The 5,930-nt window shown below is 39.2% G+C and overlaps 1 pseudogene; it reads left to right on the forward strand.

The window, feature by feature from the left end:
- The first annotated feature begins 638 nt into the window (after positions 1-638).
- Positions 639-5,139, forward strand: LOC102754973 (annotated as a pseudogene).
- Positions 5,140-5,930: the final 791 nt, after the last annotated feature.

A 5,930-nucleotide genomic window follows, 5' to 3' on the forward strand; every position in this document is an offset into this window, starting at 1 on the left:
GTTTCTGACTCTCTATCTCTCTCTCTTCCTCTCTGTAAAAAATCAATAAAATATATTAAAAAAAAAAAGAAAGCTATAGAGATCCCTGATGGACTTTAATCAAGAAAATGACTTACTCAAATATATTTTAGAAAAGTCATCCTGTCAGTGTGGATAATGAATGTAGTGGAGACTAGGGGAAGGAAGGAAGACAAATTTAAGAAAGACTAGAGGAAGGAAGACCAGTTTAAGAAAGAGAGCATGAGGACTAACCTGAGTTGGCAGCAGTAAGGACACAGATGAGTAGGCAGGCACAAAATGAGGATAACATTTCCAAAGGCATGGATGTGGCAGGCAGAGAATGAAGCTTTTGGTTGCCTCTTTTCAAGGACAGTTGAACACAGCCTTGGAAATCAATAAGATGGAGACGAACCAGAGCAAAACGATGGTGAGATAAGATTATGGGGATTTTTTTTCATTGAATTTATTGGGTACAGATTTCAAGTGTACAACTCAATAAAACATAAGATGGTGGAGAATTTTTTTCATTGAATTGATTGGGTATAGGTTTCAAAGTACAACTCAATAAAACATAAGATGACAAAGAATTCCATTAAATTCATCTGATTTTTATTGAACACCGGATTACATCAGGAACCATGATACATGATGCCTCTTGCCGTGCAGAGATGACAAGACAAGATCTCTGTCTCAAAGCACAGCAGAAATTGCATGGGCTGAGTGGCTATACAGGTAGGTACCAGATGACCACAAGGTAAGTACAATTCTCCTATTACCCTGCTTTACTTTTCTTGTCTATTTTGTTTATTGTCCATTTCTCCTCACCCTCAACTAGAATGTCAGCTCTGTGAGGTTAAATGTTTTATCTGGTAGATTGTTCAGCATCTATAAGAGTATTTGTGTCTAATACATACTTATTAAGTATTTTCTGAATTAATGAATTAATTTATCCTGATCAGGACTTGTATGCTCTTTTAACTTATATATTCATGTATTAAGTCTGGAGATCCTGTCATTATTTCTTTCAATATTGCCTCTATTCTACTATTTTCATCTGTTACTTTTATTTAGCATCGCTGGCTTCCAATTTTCTATATTTTCTATCTTTATATTTTCCCAGATCTATCTTAAAAATCATTGTTTCTCTCTTTATCTGTAAATTGAATGCTTTACTTAATAATCTTTTTTTCACTTCGATTACACTTTGGTTCTGTTTTAAATATTCCTGGGATTTTTCAAATTATCTTGTTGTGCCTCAGTTTCTCCTCTTTGATCTTTTATCTCTTTGATCACTTAAAATCTGTTTATTTTATTTATTTATTTTTGTTAATCCTCACCCAAGGAAATTTTTCTCATTGATTTTTTTAGATAGAGTGAATGGAAGGGAAGGAAGGGGAGAGAGAGACAGACAGACAGACAGACAGACGGACATCGATTGCCTTCCACATGCGCCCAACACAGGCCAGGAATCCAATCTGTAACCCAGGAACAAACCCTTGACTGAGAATTGAACCCACAACTCTTCAGGGTGTGGGGCCCATGTTCTAATCACTGAGCCCACCGGTCAGGGCTAAATTTGTTTGCCTAGTGTAGGTTATTCTATTATTTATATTTCTTGAGGTGATATTTAGTTCAAATGCTGATATTTGTTTCACCTGCTAATTTCCCTCATGGCAGTTTATTCCATTGTGTAATTTTTTAATATTTTCTTGTGTGCTCATTTTCAGCACTTTGTGAGTTTTTGGTGCTTTAGAAGTGTCCCTATAGGATGTGTTACATCTGCCTCTGTGTTAGCCTCTGTGGCCATCACTAAACTAGCTTTATGGTATCTTTTTGGTTTGGTATTCATACCACATGGGTAATATTTTGAGTCATGTCCCACACTCATGTGTAGTGCAGATCTGGGATTATTTATCATTGGTGAATTGTTTATCAGACACAGCATCAGATGGATTACAAATTTTCACCTCCCAGAAGAGGCAAGCCAGGTTTATCTGGTCCTTATTCCAGAAGTGGATAGGTCTTCATGGCTCTTGCCTTTAGACAGGTAGTTCATCTATACCATGAGCTTGAAATCTGCCCCTGATGTCAATATAAGAGAACCCTAGTACCTAGTCCCCTGACATTCAATTCTATATGATGTTACAGTAACCATAAAAGCTTTTTCAGCTTTAGTACTATGACTTTGAGCTGCTTCTTTGTTTTCACACCTGGGTATTTTCTGTTCTTGGTTTATTCTTTAGCTATGTGTACAAAAACTATCTTGTATTATTTTATCCAACATTTTTAACCTTGAAGTATGAAGACCAGTTATTCCCTTTCAACTCAATTTGCCATATTTTCATGACTCTGTAATCCTGAAACCAACAATCTTAATTGTGCAAGTTGCAAGAACTTATATCCACTCTCCTTAATTAAATATTTTACTGATATAACCTACGGTGATGTATTCATTTCTGGGTACCAAAGTTGGGGAGAGAAACTGACAACATCATGCACTTTTGGAAAAGATCAAACATGATGAAGAATCAATGTATGGATGCATGGAACAGAATAACAGATTTCAGGGGTGAGGGGGGGAAACAGGGAGAGATTGACCAAAGAATATTCATACATATATGCATAACCCATGGACACAGATAATAGTATGGGGAAGGCCAAGGGTGGGGTGGTTATTGGGTGGAGGGGGGCAAAAAGAGAGAAAATGGGAGTTGTCAACAAATGGGGGTGGGGAAGAATCTGGAAAACTTTTCAGTGCTTAGAATGCTTGACCAATGAAAGTTGACTTAGCCTGAAGAGGAGGAGACTCTGGGGCATGGAGCACTGTCACCAAATATTTAAAGGGCTGTGGAAGGAGAATTCAGCTTATCTCGTGTAGTTCCAGACAACAAATCCAAAATGGTGCCACAGAGGAGCGAGCTCTGACATGGATTCATTACATAACAACCTTGGACAAATCACTTCCCCCTTCTGAACTCCAGGGCACTCATCTGTGAAATGAGAAGGCTGAATCCCATGCGTGCCCGGTTCCTTCAGCTCTCACAGACTTCGGTTCATTTCTCAACACAGTAATAATCAGGATTTTTCCAGCAATGAATCAGTGGGCACACTTGATGAAGGTCTTAACCTTCCTTATTTCATCCTCACTCAAAATAATGTACCTGTATTGCTTTTTTCACTCCACCAAGCTACAGACCTCAAACCAAGTCTTCATAATCCCCTTTGGGCCAGAAATTGTAGTTTTTAAATGCCTGAATGGCAGAGTGGAATGGGGGAAAGACTGTGGGTTTGGGGGGTGCAAATCGACCTGAGTATTCAGTCAACTTTTACCTTACAAGCTCTGTGTCCTTAAGGACCATTTAACTTCTTTGAATATCAGTTTCCTCTTTCATAAAGTGAAATAATAAAATATACCTAAACAGTGCTCATCATTAAAAATTTTAAAGCCAATATAAAAATGTCTGACACATGCTCGGTTTTTAATAAATGTTAGTAAAATCAAAAATCAAAACCAAATGTTCTATATTGACAAGGGATGAAATGTTGCCTTTAACAACAGGATATATAGTTTATTCTCTCCAACATGTTACACCATGATGCCTTCACATTGCAAAATATCTTCTATCCCCTTCACAATTTTGCAAGCATTTCTAATTCTAGGGATTAATTATTTTTGTACAAGAAACAGTTATCTGAATTACTCCAACACCTTGGGCATTTTAGAAAATGATCTTTCCGCTGAATTTTTAAACCATGGGTAATCAAATCCCAGTCTCATAAATATTTGATTTAGCAAAAAACAATTGTTGTCCCCTCCTGGTAACAAGAGTTTCTTCCAACTCATCCTCCTTCATTATCTTTTAGCATGGAGGGATTCCAGTTTCTTGTCTTTCTGCTATCACACTGGAGCTGTACTTTATGAGCTGACATCTACACATCTATCTCCTGACATCTGAAAGGATTTTGCTTGGTAAACAATACAACTGGATTCATTAAAAGTTTCTGACTCTTAGCAAAACCATGAAAACTTCTTTTATCTTTCTGATGAGATTTCTTTCCTAGGCTCCTTTGTCTTGAGGACTTCAATCTGGTGGAATTGTTTCTGTCTCTGAAAAAAAAGGGAATTAGAATAATCTACACACCCTAGATATATGGGAGTGACTATTAGTGAATCATAAGAAATGGAATGAAAATGTGGAAGAGAAAAACCAATTCAGCAAACACAGTGTAGTGTTTAAAAAATGATTCCCAACTTGGGTTCTAAAATCAGACCCAGTTCAGTTTCAGACTGTGCCACTCACTAGTTGCATGACTTTCAACACGTTGAGAAAGTACTTAGGCTGCAATATTCACAATGGGCACATAATGGGCATAAACTCTGTCTTCAAATATGCAGCAGAGGAGGAAAAATGTGCTAGACTCCCTTCAGTAGTGCAAAGTACATGAAAGTCTGCCCTGGAAACATGGAGAACAAACTGGAAAAAAATAAAAGGGTAAAACTGGAAGTTCCTCAATCATAGGCAGAGTGGGTCCAAAGAAATCTGTTTTATTAATTTTTTACTCCTATACAAAAATGGCCTGAAAAATACTCCTTTCCCAGGCAGCTGCTGAACATAGCAGAGGGGCAGCTCCTGGTGCTCATGGCTGAGGTCATGTCCTGGGCCAGGGCCACCTAGAGGCCATCATGGCCAAGCCGGTACTGCTGGGTTGGAAGATGCTGATTGTGCCCTGTGAGGGCATCAACCTTCCTGGCAATTTCCACAGAAACTAGTTGAAGTACCTGGTCTTTCTCCACAAGTGGATGAACATCAACCCATCCCTTGGCCTTTACCACTTTTCAGTCCCGGCCGCATCTTCTGGCAGACCATGCAAGGCACGCTGACCCACAAGACCAAGCGAGGCCATGCCACCTTAGACCGCTCAAGGTGTTTGATGGGATCCCGCTGCCCTATGACAAGAGCGAACGGTGGCTCCTGCTGCCCTCAAGGTTGTGTGTCTGAAGCCTAATGGAAGTTTGCCTACATAGGGCGCCTGACTCCCTGCAAGTACCAGGGAGTCACAGCCGCTCTGGTGGAGAAAAGGAAAGAGAAGGCCAAAATCCATGGAAACAGGCCAAAAAGAACTGGAGAAGAAAATTGACAGATGCACAGAAGTCTTCAAGGCTCGTGGACTCCTAAACTGAGCCCAATAAAGTTGACTCAAAATAAGTAAATATAAATAAAATGCCCCCCAAAACAAAAATCTCATTACTATATTAAAGTTCAGCCTAAGGTTTCGCAAATATGATGTGTGACACAGACTTCAGAATTGATGTAAGTTCGTGAACAAAAACAACAGCCATGTCATAATACGTAGGATGTCTTAAGAACTTTCTCTGTACTAAGGACCATGTTATGTATTTTACATGCACATTTATACACATATCTCATTTTATTATGTTATGTGCATACATCCCTTAACAACTCACAAAGAAGGTATTATATTATGATCCCCATTAGATGATATCTTAGCCTGGCTTCCACCAGAAAGCAGAACCTGAGACAAGAGCTATGTGCAGGCAGCTTGAGGAGTGATGCCAGACAGCAGACATGTTGGATGGAGGAAAGAGAGAAACTCAACACAAGGAGATGCTATCCAATCATCCTCAATTGTAGTGCTCATCCCTGGCTCCCTTTCTGAAGAGACCATCCTTTTCTGCCCCGTTGGTTGAGATACGCTCCATGGGGCACCAACTCTCTCCTACATCCAGGTTATATATATATATGTGTGTGTGTGAGTGCTGAGCAGGCTCTTACATGAATGCTGGGACAAAGCAAGACACGCTTTACTGAGATGCTGTGGACAGTAAAGCTTACAGAAGCTTGAACATAACTATTTACAATAGCTATAGCTGGAAAAGAGAAGAACCCTAGAGGATTTAAGGCAATGGG

This window comes from Myotis davidii, unplaced genomic scaffold (assembly GCF_000327345.1).
Source record: "Myotis davidii unplaced genomic scaffold, ASM32734v1 scaffold576, whole genome shotgun sequence".
Lineage (NCBI taxonomy): Eukaryota > Metazoa > Chordata > Mammalia > Chiroptera > Vespertilionidae > Myotis > Myotis davidii.